General features: G+C 36.8%; 1 protein-coding gene across 4 annotated transcripts in view; it reads right to left on the minus strand.

Annotated features, from left to right (window-relative positions):
• The window catches only part of LOC124721201 (uncharacterized protein DDB_G0271670-like), a 193,652-nt gene extending 183,710 nt beyond the window's left edge, over nt 1–9,942 (minus strand). For 2 of the 4 annotated variants that reach the window (XM_047246047.1, XM_047246048.1), the window contains exon 1: nt 9,579–9,942. The gene's annotated coding sequence lies outside the window, so the exon portion shown is untranslated. The remainder of the gene's footprint in view (nt 1–9,578) is intronic. The other 2 variants (XR_007006292.1, XR_007006293.1) reach the window with 2 other exon arrangements.
• Between the last annotated feature and the right edge of the window lie 6,469 nt (nt 9,943–16,411).

The raw sequence follows: 16,411 nt of genomic DNA on the forward strand, positions 1-16,411 counted from the left end.
TCCTAGTTTGTTTTAGCTGTTAGGTTCTTACTACTAAGCCAATTGCCTTGCCACAGTGGTAACACTGGTTCCTGTCACATCACCGAAGTTAAGCATTGTCAGGCTGGGCTAGCACTTGGATGGGTGATCATCTGGTCTGCCGAGTGCTGTTGTCAAGCGAGGTGCACTCAGCCCTTGTGAGGCAAACTGAGGAGCTCCTTGATTAAGATGTAGCAGCTTCAGTCTCAGAAACTGACATATGGCCGGGAGAGTGGTGTCTTGATCACATACGCCTCCGTATCCACATACGGTGACACCTATGGGCTGAGGATGACATAGCGGCTGCTCGGTACCATTGAGCCTTCATGGCCTTTTTCGGAGGAATTTACTTTTTAGTTTTCTTATCACTAATGAATATGTCCAACATAGTTCTTCCTACTTCCCCCTTCAATTCAGTTTTTAAATGGGAGGTAAGTACAATAATATCTTGGAGCTGCAATCTTGACTGGGAATTTTTGGTTTGTTCTATGTAATTCTGGGAGAAATGCCGGACATCAATATCTCGCTGCCACGATATTTTGGAGCATTTTCTGGTCAGGTTTAGGTATGTATTTGTGAAGACACACTAAGCTGCTCTATTTAAGACCCAGCCATTACAAGCATGGTGTACACTTCAGTCAGTTTGCATTCAATACTTGAGTGCACGTGCTTCTGTTGCAAGTCTGTGCATGGATCTGAGTACACTCAACAGCAAATGCTTGGCCCATAGAAATGATATTGTCTTCATTTGGTAAAATCACAGAAGGAAGTTGGTTGCTGTAGTGATATGGAATTTGGATTGTATGACTGAACTCCGCCTCTACAACAACGAGTAAAGTATGGTATATAATGTGTTACATATGAATGTTAATGACTTTTATAGTAGAGACCATCAAGTTTTTGTTTTTCATTGTTTGTTGCATGAGTGATACAGAGATTCAACAAGTGCAGAGGGCTATTCTTAATGCAGCACGGGAATTTCATGACATTGGATTGGATCTTCACTGGGTCTACAGCTGTCTACTGCAAAAATCCTCAAGCCATGTCAAGTCTTTTGCAGCTATTATTACTGGCAATGAAACAAAAATGTGCTTAAAATTTTTAATGTTGCTGTGTTGTGGCCACAGTACAATTCACATGTATGTTTAGAAGTACCAAAAGCTTTTTAATGTGCGCCATTACTTGTACTCTGTGGTAATAAATAAACCAGCTTAGTGTTTGCTAAAATAAAAAACAAATTCTCAGAGTTGTCAATATTTTTTGAAGTAATATATTGTAAGTTATGATTACAAATAACTAATGACATCAAAACCAAATTTGACATCCAAGCAGTGAGAAAAATTGTTCTAAGCAATGATATCTTTGGTTTTGAAACAGACTGATGAAATATATTTAAACTGAATATTAATTGTTTTACAGAACTGAGAAATCTACTACTAAGAATGTGAATAAAAACTAGTTAGTCCATTTAATTGCAAAGTATGTTAAAGTGGAACATGTTAAACCTTATCTTAGGATGTGAGTGTAAAATTCAGATAAGCAGTATATTTAGGGAGGAGTCACATTAAACACAATCTATATGACAACAACTTTAATCAATTATTCTGAACCCTGTTCTATCTCAAGGATGACGCACCTGCGAACTAACAAACAGTAGTAAGTGGTGGTGTACACAAAACAGTACACAATCTACACAAATATTTCAAGCCATGGTGCCGCGTGACATTTTAAAATATTTTCAATTATAATAAAGAATTATCTGCTGTGTATATCACTGTGTTACACAGTGCAGAAAGTTCCACAGTGGCAGTATTCCTTGCAGTGTCCAGCTCAAAACAACCATCCTAACTGATCACATACTCATCAGTCATATTTTCACTGACTCTTTATTGATGGAACCCCACATATTTGACTTATAGGCGAAAACTTTCATTCTATTATAGTACATTAAAATGACAATCAGAAATACAGTATTTGGCAATAAGTAATTTTCAGGCTGGCATGTACGAAAGGAGTACGCTTGAGGTGCTCTACAGTGTGCTCCAGAATAGTTTATGTCGTTGACTCAATATAAGCTCTACATCTCTAGCAAAGAATCCTGTATAACCCTACTTTTCCTAGCACTAAGTCACCTTTGACTGATCACAGAAGTAGTAAGATATTTGCTGGAGGACAAAATACCATTTAACCTGATGTTTCCTCAGTAAATTATATATTTTTGCACAAACATTCCAGACATATGGCAGGTAAGATGTCTTGACCGCCTCATCCTGAGCCTTTTGCTGGCATTTGTACAACTGTAGCACTATGTGTATCTGACAGGATGATCATCCATTTTCTACAAACCTAATTTGCAGATGTTCCAATTCCATCTGCAGGTCTTAAGAATGCTCACTGTCCATAACAGGTGGTGGCAAATGCTTGGCTACAAATACAGATCATTATGAGTGGGATTTCAATATACTCAATGTCCAGGAATACCGCCTCACGTCACACCAATATATCTAAAACTGGCAAACACCCATTTTACACTATTCCATGGTAAGCTAATGTCAGGATTTATGGAGTTAAGATGTTAAAGAAACTCTCAGGAGCTGTCCAAATCATGAGACCAAACTATAAATGCACCTTCAATGTACTGCCAGAATATTGTAGGTTTTAAATGGCTGAGTCTAGTGCCCAGTCCTCAATATCCTCCCGCAAAAAGTTGGAGACTGAGATTTTACAGAACTTTATTAAAAGAAAGTGCTGGCAGGTCAACAGACACACAAACAAACACAAACATACACACAAAATTCAAGCTTTCGCAACATATATTTTTCCTATGTGGAATGTTTCATATATATATATATATATATATATATATATATATATATATATATAGAGAGAGAGAGAGAGAGAGAGAGAGAGAGAGAGAGAGAGGTTGTATTTAGTGAGAACTTCTTGGTCAATTGTTTCATGCATTGCTAGATAGGGGAACATAGTGCTATCTTCTAATGCACCTTTATTTTTACAACAACCGTTCACAGATTGGTGGCATGTGGTGGTGGTGGAAGAGAGAGGAAGATGTTTGTACACCTATAAAAAAATGACGTAACCATTCTTTAGCCGTTACCACACTAAGATAATCCCACCTGATGAATGAACACTCCTGTAGCACACAGATACAAACATGTCTCTCTTCCTCCAAATGCCACCTGAACCCATTTACACTCTACTCTAAAATAGGAATCACCTTACAAATGAGGTTTTATTTGGTATTTATCCATCTCTTCCTGCCATGATGAGGAAACTGTGAAATTAAACAATGAAGACAAAGTTGAACTATTAATCGTGCAGAGAATACTCCTGTGGGGACGGGAAAACAGCAAATGCTATTCCTCTTTATAAAAAGGTAAAAATGCAGAATTATAGACCAATATCCCTAACATTCACTTGCTGCAGGGCCCTAGAGCAGGTTTAAATATTATGAAGTAACTGTAAGCTTCTCTCAAGATTTGTACAGTTTCAGGAAAAGCACAGCTTAATACCATCCAGCTTCACAATCATCAATCCCATCAACTCATGTAGACCTCGACATTGAAATTTCCTTAACAGATGTTTGTAGCATCCCCTTGATCAGGACAGTGAAGCCAAGGTTCCTCCTCCATCACACTCAACAGTCCACCACCTAGTGGTGGTCAATGAAGCATGTTCAGTGATGGTTTTAGAGAAATAACAGCACTAAGCAGCTTGAGAGCACTACATTTGCCAAACTCACACACAGTAATGCCACGGATATGCAAGCATGTGCAGCAGTCATAGTAACAGCAAAGTCTGTAGCAAACTAATATTATCCTTTGAACTATTGTTCTACATGGCCGCTTGGGCCCACTTGGATTACACTGAAGAGAAAAAGTTTGTTAGTGAAATCTTTATTCTACATTTTTCCGCATGCTTACATAATAACCAGGTAAGTGTGGGAAGAAAAGAGGATTGTACAAGTTTCTTCACCCAAATATCTATTTTTATGGCACATACATCCACCCTATCATCAGTGCTCAGATTTCAAAAGGGTTTGATGATTTGATAAGACTACTCTTTTTTCGTATCACCACCCCATGCAATTTCCTTCTTTCTTTGGAAGGTCACACAGAGAGTATTTACTTTTAATTATAACCTGAACAAGACATTTTTACCTACTGACAAAAGCTTGCAATAGTATCCTCCTCGCACATTTGCAAATGGAACTAATCTTACGAATAATTTCTGATAGCTGAGAAGGGCAACTGACTGACTGACTGACTGACTGACTGACACACACACACACACACACACACACACACACACACACACACTGAGAGAGAGAGAGAGAGATACTTTTTCTTCTTCAACTTGCAAACAAGATTTCTTGTGTTATATTACACAACAAGATGAAACAAAAATTGGAGAATCTACAATCAAAATCATAATTTATAAACAATGTGAACTAAAAGGAAATTGTGGTGGGGTACATCAAACCAGTCAGAAAACTGGTGACAAAAAAGCACATTTGGCATGTAGAAATATTCAATATACTCTTGAAAAGTTCGTGTTGAGATCTGATCTCAAACTTTTGCATCTAAAGAGCAAGCTGATCAACAGAGTTTTCAAAACAGTGTGAGAGCCCAGTTTGGTACTATGAACAGATATGGTATTACACAAACCATCCAATCAGAGAAAAACATACCTGGATAATGCCAAAATAATTGAATGTCTGTAATTACAGATGAACCATTCACAATTAAGTATTCTGTATAACATAAAAAACTTGATGCAAAACTGCCTTTGTACTTATGTGTGGAAGCAATTTCTCAGTCATGTCTATGTGAATACAGTCTGCTTTATTTAATACATCATCCACTCTTGGCTTTTAGCAACACGGAAAAGGCATATGTGGGCTAAAGAATACTATTTATGAAACAACTTTCAGCTCATATATTATGGTTGTTATCTTTAAGCACATACTCCTTCCCTTGCAGTGTGCTATAATGGCCCTTTCGCTGAACGAGTACTGCCCACTAACAACTATCAAACAACAGTCTGCAGTCATTCCTGTTTATGTTATAAAAGTGATACATTATATGACTTTAATTCAAAATCCGGTATTTGAGCTGCCACAATTTCCATTTCCTGAAAAGTTTATAAGCAAATGTAAAAACTATCGGTACTCCTAAACTTTCACATACATGATAAGTAAGCACTGCAGGAACATATGTCAGCATTAAGCAAATAGGATAAGGATTAGTATTCGATACTCATCACCAGGTTTCATCAGTAATGTAACGTTAATGGCAGCTGTCACATAGCATTTTGTTGCACATTTTCACTGTCTGATTGTTAGTTGACAAAGGCAATGAATGTAAAAGCGAAAATCCTTGCTGTGGTGACACTGGTCTATAACTTCGGCCACATCAAAAAATCTCCGCTAATATTACGTTACAATCACTATGTTGTTTAAGACATTTGTCACATGTTCCATACATCACTGGTCAAAGCTGACGACTAGTATCGAATAAACCTCTTTACCCAGCAAATTTTGATGTCAAATAATGAGCATGCATTCTTAAGCAATGCGAACAGCACCATAAAATACCAGTACACAGGGAAAGAAGCAGAGAAATGGCTCTTGGAAGTAGGTTCTGATATTTTAATAGTCTTTTTTGTTAATACTTCACAATAAACCAACTATGTTTTTTGCTAGACACAATAGTTTCTCAAATACCTTGATTAAACTTAATCAAATGACAACTATTCATGTCAAACTGTAGGCATTAGGAAATCCAAATTTTAATTATTGTCAACAGATAGAATATTAACCATACACATTCTAGGTGCTAATTTATTTTAAGGAACAGAAACTGTATGGCCCACATATCAAAACTAAAACTATTGCTTAATTCATTTCTCAACAACATGTAATTTACAACACAACAATCTAAACATTAAAGCTAAAATACAAAAGGCTCAGATTCAATTCCCGGTCAGTCCTAGGACTTTTGTCCATCAATTATTAAGTCTTTCACCTTTGGCAATGTTTGTTGATGTGAAAAATGCTAAGCTGCAATGTTGTTTGTAGTCTACTTTAAAGTACAATCAGCAATAGCATTAACTACCTGGGAGTATCCATTTGGTGTGACAAGGAGGTAAAGCTGTCATCAACCCAAAGGCTGGTTTGAACAACACAGTGCTCTACTATGCACAATGCTGTTAGATATCCTGTCATTGCCTTCCCCTGACCTCCAAACTGAGTTACCCAGCCACTATAAGGGAACCTATAGTTTAGTGTGAATTCATAATCATGGTGCAACTCTGCATTTATCACATTGACAAATAAAGCCAGCAGTGAAATAAGTGATAAGTGACAGAAAAATCCTAGGATTGACTAGAAATCAAACCAGATGACTCCATAGTTTGGCACTTACCACTAAGATAGTGTCTCAGGGGGGCATAAAAACGAATATAAATCACATTGTAGGGAAGGCAGATTGAGCCTCAGTATTCCTTCCACAGTGTAAATGAACCATCACTAAAGATGTGACAACAAACATAATTATTAATCAAAGTGTAATTTATAGTTGACGAATGCTTGAGGGTTGTCACAATTTTTATTTTATGCATAGTCTTCAACTTATGTACGCAGTTTTTTCTGACACATAATCTACTGCTCTAATGATAAAGACGTTTAACACAACAAGTTATATTTTTAGAAATAACAGTAAGAATATCATGACACATTAGAGACATCAATTTGTGTCATAATTATTATACTGACGATAGCCAGATACAAATCTCTGTAACACCCCTGTCAACTCACATTAACCCAACTGTCAATGCTCTCTCATGGCACCCATCTTTAACAACGGCAGTGGAGTGAAACTAATCTCACGTATCTATTTTAGTCTCACAACTGCTTACAGAGCTTCTGTCAAACTGAGACTATCACCTTTTCATCTACATATCCGACAGAATGTTTTGGCAACAGCAATAGGTACCATGACATAAAACTGAAATAACCTGATAAATATTCAACACACCAATGATTTTTCTGGAGTCAAACACATGCTCTGCTACAAAATAAATGGGCTGGTGCTTGCCAGGCCCACACACAGGACTATTTATTGGACAGAGGGGGCGGGGGATATCGGAAAGCTAATTTTACTTTGTGTGACTCATAGTATAAATACATAAATAAAGTTCCGATTAAACCTTTTAATATACAAACACATGGACAAGAATTGATTTGCTGTTTTCATTCACCTTAAATGATCCTTAAACTTGTTAAAGCTCAAATTTCTCAAAACCACTAGATAAATATTTAATTTACAGCAGTGCTACTGAGGTATCAATCTCATATAGAAAAGCAAATACCTCACAAAAGTCAAATGAACTAACAGAAGGTTACAAAAATAACTTCAAAATCAATCGCTATCTCCCATCCCCCCCCCCACCCCCATGAAAGGCATCCACTTACTTTACACAAGTTTTCGAACAAAGATATTAACCTTGAGTCTATTCTGTTTAGTTCTGAAACAGCCCAGACACAGCCATGTTGAACTTAATTTTTCCTTGTATGGCTGAGGACACAAAGGAAGCTAATTAACTCAAACTTGTGCTTGGGATGATCTATTTTCAACTAGATGGAACTTTTTACACAATACAGACATGGTGACATTATGAAACTGTTCACCACCTTCTCCGCTTTGTGACAGTTGCAGCCTCTCATAGTTCCGTGAATCTTCCTCTGCTGTTTTTCACCAATCTCTTCACACCTGAAACTTCTTTCACTTTACTTTCAGCCATAATCATGAATCAATAATATTAAGAAAGCATGTTGGTACTAGAAAATTTCCACTGTATGTAGCATAAGTCCAAACATTTCGGGGAGGGGGGGGGAGGGGGCAGCATGTGCCCCCGACCCTCCCGGTTGCTTGCTGCAGAGCCAGTCCCTATTTTCAGCTCACATTTCTCTTGCAGGTCTTGATTAAAAAAAAAAAAAAACCAATCTTCAATCTGGCGCCCTCCTGCAACAACTTTTTCCTAGACACCATCTGTTTAACTTAATCAATCCACCTATCCATTTGCAAGGTAGTGAGAAGAGGAGGGATGGAAAAGAGCACATGAATGTGTCATACAGTAGAAAGCATGAATAGGAACCGAATCTCTCTTTTAGAGCTGCTTGTGATCAACCACAATCAGAAAAAGTACCAATTAATGCTCCACCATTAAATAAAATGAATATTACAAATATGTTAATTTACAAAATAATTCAAAGGTAAAAGCAGTTTTAGTTTTTCTAACAAAAACTGCATTAAATATTGAGACACTGATCTATTTTGTTACAATCTTCATTTTGCATTCACATTCACTGCATTTGTCAAAATGCAGTTGTCCCCTATCAACCGAACTTAGAACTCAAAACTGTGTTACATATCAGTCTATCACATGGGTCTTTAAGAAACTGTGATAACACTATTGCTTTTGTGGAATTTTAATACTGCATATAAATTCAACTGTTACAAAATGTTTCACTAAACCAGTTTTCCAGTAAGGAATACATTCTCTGCCAAACTAAAGAGGCTGATAATGTTTATGTCTACTCTCACGTGTCAATTCCAACATACTATTTGGAAAACAGTTTCTCCATACTATCTCCAATATAATATTGTCACAGATAGTAACACACATACACAAGTTTTCAAAACTTGTCAGCATATACACTGATTTACTTCTGACTACATTTAATATGACTTGTTTTGCAGGGATGATCTAGTTGTTTGTATAACTTCACTTTAATATAACGAATTTCTACAATATGGTTGGGTTAGGAGAGGAACTAAAAGTACAGTGACCATGCCATAAGAGTGCAACTACCAACCACTGCTCACAAAGCATGTACCAGGCCTGTTCAATAATACCTTTGTTGCAGTGTCCAATTTACTTTAACTTCCACTGACGACTTTCTATTATATGTAACAACATTAACAGGAAACGTGACGTCTGTTCATTTATTGTTTCTATTTGGAATAATTGACAATATCTACTATCGACAATTTAATTTAGTTTCCTAGGCCTGTGCATTCCTCTATTCGGAGGAACACACCAATTATATGTAAACAAGGTTGAGTGCAAACACGTAATTTAACAACGGTAACAGCTACGAACAGTTACGTTTCTTCCTTATTACTTTCGTCGCATAAGAAAACATAACCATTATCAACGACATATGGGCCGAGAGTAAAATTTTGTTGACCAAGTAAGCGAAGGAAGGAAAATTGCAAGGCGTTCATATGTATGCCAACACAGAACGAAAATGTTAAAACGTCATCGAGGGGCAAAACATGCGTTTACAAGTTCTGGTAATCACTAACGAAAAATAAACATTCTTAAAGTATTAACGAAATCGTCAGAGCGAAGGTGGGAGTGATGGATCGTAATCAAATAATAAAGTTCTCGTCTAATGACAAATGTCACAGCTGAACCGGTAATTAGAAAACATTTATAGTAATTCTGTTCCTACGAGAAGGATATATGGAAATTACCTCAAATCTTGGCCCCAGGGACTAATGAAACTTCAACTGACTGAAGAGCTTAGCTGCTTTTAGCACTTTATCCGAAATTCACTTTACGATCTGTGGTAGCGAAAAAGTGCACTCGCTAAACAAGTCGCCCAATTCTTCTGTCCACAATATTTCTGACCTGCATAGTATGCACAAACATTTCAAGTTGGCACATACGGGCACCCGAAAAAACCGATTACAAATATAACGCGATACTTCAAACACCAAATAAATTCGCCGGCCATGTCATCCCACTCTACGCCGGAAGACTAAACACAAAACACATAGAGAACAAAGCAAGAAAGATACTACACGCGATGAAACTTGCGATCAATATTATGCGATCGGACTGCCTTGCCAAAATTGTCCTTCGCAGTATGGTCAACATTGATTTCTTTTTAGATTACATTGGAATAACTCCTCCATAGACTCGACGATCAAAAACGTGCTGCCGTTGGAGACCGAAGTATAACAGTCACATTAATTGTTTCCGGGTTCATTTTATCAGGGCGGTTATCCTGTAGCAAAGAGAATGCGTAGACAGATGATCATTTTATATCCGATATTTGAATATCAATCTAGTAATGTGATGAACTTAGCTCTCATAATCGTTTTGTCCTTGATAGATTTAATTTTTTGCTGATTTCTCTGTAGCTGTTCCAATATGCACTTTCTACATAATTTTCATTCTTAGAGCCACCTACATAATAGAAATTGTACTTAGTAATTCAATCAATATACTCCGGTGTCGTTATTCTGACCGGAGAGAAATCATGTATGCAGTTCCCCAAGGCTCAATCTTATGTCCACTATTGTTCCTCATAGATGTAAACGATCTTCTTTCTAACATACAACAAACAGAACTAGTTCTTTTTGCAGATGGTACTAGCAGTAATCAGTTCAAGCACACACACAGAAACAGAAGAAATGCTAAACAATGTTCTTATAAGTATCACTGAATGGTTTCCTGTGAAAGGTCTTCCTCTTAATTTGAAAAGACACAGTATATTAAGTTCTGCTCGTCTGGGATAATACAGATGCTAAGTGTAACACATGGTCAGGAAATAATAAATATGGCGGATACTTCAAATTTTTAGAAATCCACACAGATGAGAATTTAAACTGGGAAATGCATACTTTGGAACTTCTAAAACAATTTATTGTAAATGTGCCATGCATGCGGCAGACAACCAGTATTATAATAATCAGTGGTTCTGCATTCAGGTTGACTGGGTCACAATGGTAAAAGTCAAACAACAGGCAAGGAATGACTTTATTCCTCGTATGACTTGTTTGAGAATTTATTGCTCATCAGATATCCAGGAGCGATTGCTGCATGCAGAAACAGTGTTTCCAGTTGTATGTGAAACCAACATTTGCAAACTATTCACAGAAGCACACACACAGAAATGGAGGAAATGGTAAACAATGTTATGAAACGTATCATTGATTGGTTTTCTGTGTATGGTTCTGAATTTTAAAAACGAGTCTGTGAAGGATTGTTTCACACACAACTGGAAATCCTATACCTAAGTGCAACAATTGTCCTGCAAATCTGATGATCGATAAAGTCCGAAATGCGTCATATGAGCAATAAAGTCATTCTTTGCCTGATGTTTGACTTTTACCATTGCGACCCAGTCAGCATGAAGGCAGAAGTAATGATTAAAACAATTTAGTCCAGCCGCATTTGCGCGTAAGCCGTGTTCACACACGCAACAAAAGTGTCGCCACAGCTAGTGCCATACAAACATGCGATGCAGTTACCTGTGTGAACTCCCAGGTTATAGTGATGCAACTTCATAGACGCAACGCCACAAAAGTTCAGCTTGGTTGTAATTTGTTGCGGCACTTCCCTTCCGCCACTGCTCCCTGGTGGCAATATTTCGAAACAAGAGCATCCTGTCACAGTTGTGAAGTAATTGCTGCTGTACTCCATTCGATTTCAATGTGTTTTCATTTTATTACCGAAAAAAATGAAAACAGTGGTTGGCAGTTACATTTTCACAGCATCTGGAGCCACAAGAACAGCAACTTGTGTTTGATTTCCTGCAGCAGTGTGTGTGTGTGTGTGTGTGTGTGTGTGTGTGTGTGTGTGAGGGCAATATTTGCGAACTAATGACGTATCCCACAATCTTAAAAGGTTTTTGGATGAATAAATAAATAAACTTAATATAAGTAACCAAAAAAGCGAGTTGCTTAAACTTCATGATTTGCAATCCAAGCATTGTATCAATTGTGGATTATTTACTTATATGCATGAAGCGCCTCAAGTGTGATGTGACAGCTGTTAAACTAAAAATTAGTTATTCTAAATGCTTATATCGATGAATATAATAAGATTCTAAAAGAAGAGTTACATATCTTCAGATGATATTTACATGCCAGCTTTTGGTTGGCTTGCTACTGCAGACAGCATTTTCGTCTCCAACTGTTATTTCTTTTATAAATGTTTTTGTGGCCCCCGATTTATCCCTATGCAAAATCTATTTTCAGATGAAAATTTGAGTTTTGTCTTCCTTATATCTAACTCTTGTCACAGCTTTAATCCCATAACATGCACAATAACATTCATACTCATCCATATGATTTCAACCGACACTGTGTTGAAAGCTCTGCAGCTACATAGAATCTGTGGCGTCCTGTGTGAATGGTGACTCACTATGTCACTATAGAAAGTCACAAGCTGTCGCACCACATTAGTTGTGTGTGTGAACCTGGCTTTAGAATCATTGCAAATCTAGGGGATAGACAAATCAGTAAGGTGACATATTTTGCATATTTTCATTCAGTAATGTCATGGTGGAATAATGTTTTGGTCTAACACATCTTTAAGAAAGAATGTCTTCATAGTTCAAAAACGTGCTGTAAGAATATATGGTGCTCACCCACAATTATCTTGCAGACATCTGTTTGAGGAGTTGGGCATTCGGACTATTGCTTCATAGTATATTTATTGTCTCATGAAGTCTATTGTAAATAATCCACTGTACTGTACTTCAAAAGGAACGATGATATCTATAATTACAATATGTGAAGGAAAAATGACATTCATTAATCTTCATTAAGTTTGGATTAAGCACAAAAACAGGTGTGCAATGCTGCAACTAAAATTTTTGATCACTTACGCAAGGATATAAAATGTCTTACAGAGACCAAAATAAAATTTGAAAACAAACAGTGAAAGTTTCTTCATGGCAACACCTTCTACTCCATTGAAGAAATTCTATTATTGTGATGTGTAATATGTGGTGGGTAGGACTTGCTAACTCACACATATATGTTCAAAAAAAGAAAAAAATCTTTATGAATGTACAGCATGTAGGCATATTTACAAATTAATTAGCCACGTAATAGTAAAATGACTCGTTCTACATTATTATGATGTATCATGCAAAATGATCCATGAAACATGAAACTATCCAATTAGTTCACCATTCTTGTTGTTTCTGAAGTATTTGTGATTCAGCCTGACGAAATCAGAGCCATTGTCACGTCTAACTCAAAGCTCAAATGTTACAGACCTACTGATGTTGGAACAGTGTACCTTGGTTGAGAACACAGGTGTTCTAACATTGTCCATAGAATGAATACTAAGGCTATTCCTGGTATGAGTCTATTAATCCATGTGTCAAACTGCTAAGTGCAGGTCTCAGATTAAGTTAGTCATGAAAAAATTGTGAATATTTCAAATAGAATTTATGACTAATGTACTTCGTTATATGATTAATGGAGTGTACTATCCATATTTCCTAAACGATGGGTAGATGAGCTATCACAATGCTCCATATTAACTGCCCTTCCAAGGCAGCTGCTAAAATCTACTTAATCAGGAAGCAGAGTGAGAGACAGTGCCATGTCCGGGTACAGCAAAGATTTCTGACGCTATTTAAATAGTCATCAGCAAATATGGATCCAGGGTTTGGTTCTGCGGTCTGTAGGAGGGATGGGATGTCATTTTCCCTCTCTCTCTCTCTCTCTCTCTCTTCTCTCTGACCTCACAGAATATAACTTGCTGCAATGCTCACTTTTAGAAAACATGATAAGCCAACGATTTTAATAATAATGAAATATATTAAATACTTCAACATAATAATAATAAATCCCGTGGAGGCCCGGGAAAAGAATAGGCCTCCGGTATGTTCTGCCAGTCGTAAAAGGCGACGAAAAGTACAAACCACTAATGGGTCTAACCCCCCTTTTAGTGTCATTACTTGGTTCAGGACAGAACTAAAGAAGCCTCGGACAAGCGCCGTCATGGTTGGGGACGACGCTTGAACCCTATGCCTGCCCACTATGGTAACGACACTGCTAGCCAACTGGAAAATGATTTAAATCCAAATAGAGGTGTTTTGCAAGATATGTGTCCTGCAACCACCCTAGAAGGAAAACAAAGACAGAGGATGAGATGGTCAGATGAAGTTAATCGACACCTCATGTTCTGTTACTACCAAGCAACAAACCTAGGAACCAACACAACTGGATACAGATCACAAGTATACACAACATTTATTACCAGATACCCAGAATTAAAATTTTTAACAGAACAACGACTAGCTGATCAGATCCGTGTAATAATCAAAAATAACAGGATACCCCAGTCAGAATTAGAAAACATCAAACAACAAGTACAACAAATACTGGAACAAAATAATGTGCAATCAGAAGAAGAAGAAAATACAGTAATGGACTCAAACATCCCAGAGCAAACAAACAAAGACCAACATGCATCAATTAAACAACACGAGGAAAACGAAATCTTAAGACAGCCACCAGAACAAGCACAAACAGAACACGAAGTGACACACATGTTAGATATAGAAGAGAAATATCAGCTGACATATATAGAATACAAAGACACAAATACAGACATTAGACCATTCTTGCATAGCCCGCCAAATAACCCACAAGTCGAAACAACAATAAAAACTATGAACACAATCATACACAACAAAATAAATAAAAATATAACTATGGAAGAGTTGCAACTACTGGATTATATAGGAGCACTCACTACACTAAATATACACACTAGGCAGAGATCAGAACCAACCAACACACAGAAGAACCCACAGAACCAGCATGGCAACACAGGCTACAGATCAGAATAGAAAAACTGAGAAAAGACATCAGACAGCTAACACAATTTATAAGAAATGAAATGTCAGAAAAAAACGAAAAAGGTTAGGTAAAATCTCACAACAAGAAGCGATAGAGCAATTAGATGAAAAGAAGCAGAAATTACAAGCAGTGGCCAAACAACTTAAAACATACAAAAAAAATGAAAATAGAAGGAAAAAAAACCAAACATTCAACACAAACCAAAAGAAATTTTACCAGACAATAGATAACACACACATTAAAATAGACAATCCAGCAAGCATAACAGACATGGAACACTTCTGGAGCAACATATGGTCAAACCCGGTACAACATAACAGGCATGCTCGGTGGATACAAGCAGAAACAGACACATACAAGATGATACTGTGGATGCCTGAAGTGATAATTTTGCATCATGAAGTCACCTAAGCAATTAATTCCACTCACAATTGGAAAGCCCCTGGAAATGATAAAATAGCAAATTTCTGGCTAAAGAAGTTCACCTCAACACATTCACACCTAACTAAATTATTTAACAGTTACATTGCAGACCCATACACATTCCCTGAAACACTTACTCATGGAATAACTTATCTGAAACCTAAAGATCAAGCAGACACAGCAAACCCAGCTAAACATCGCCCCATAACATGCCTACCAACAATATACAAAATATTAACTTCAGTGATTACACAGAAATCAATGACACATACAACACAGAACAAAATTATAAATGAAGAACAAAAAGGCTGTTGCAAACGAGCACGAGGATTTAAAGAGCAACTGATAATAGACGCAGAGGTGACATATCAAGCTAAAACTAAACAAAGGTCGCTACACTACGCATACATTGATTACCAAAAAGCTTTCGATAGTTTACCCCACTCATGGTTACTACAAATATTGGAAATATACAAAGTAGATCCTAAATTGATACAGTTCCTAAACATAGTAATGAAAAATTGGAAAACCACACTTAATATACAAACAAATTCCAATAATATCACATCACAACCAATACAGATTAAGTGTGGAATATACCAAGGAGACTCATTAAGTCCCTTCTGGTTCTGCCTTGCTCTGAACCCACTATCCAACATGCTAAATAATACAAATTATGGATACAATATTACTGGAACATACCCACACAAAATCACACATTTGCTATACATGGATGATCTAAAACTACTGGCAGCAACAAAATAACAACTCAACCAATTACTAAAGATAACAGAAGTATTCAGCAATGATATAAGTATGGCTTTTGGAACGGACAAATGTAACAAAAATAGCATAGTCAAGGGAAAACACACTAAACAAGAAGATTACATATTGGATAACCACAGCGACTGCATAGAAGAGATGGAAAAAACAGATGCCTATAAATATCTAGGATGCAGACAAAAAATAGGAATAGATAATACAAATATTAAAGAAGAACTAAAAGAAAAATATAGACAAAGACTAACAAAAATACTGAAAACAGAATTGACAGCAAGAAACAAGACAAAAGCTATAAATACTTATGCTATACCAATATTGACCTACTCATTTGGAGTAGTGAAATGGAGTAACACCGACCTAGAAGCACTCAATACACTTCCACGATCACAATGCCACAAATATAGAATACATCACATACATTCAGCAACAGAAAGATTCACATTAAGCAGAAAGGAAGGAGGAAGGGGATTTATCGACATAAAAAACCT

Source organism: Schistocerca piceifrons, chromosome X (genome assembly GCF_021461385.2).
Source record: "Schistocerca piceifrons isolate TAMUIC-IGC-003096 chromosome X, iqSchPice1.1, whole genome shotgun sequence".
Classification (NCBI taxonomy): Eukaryota; Metazoa; Arthropoda; class Insecta; order Orthoptera; family Acrididae; genus Schistocerca; species Schistocerca piceifrons.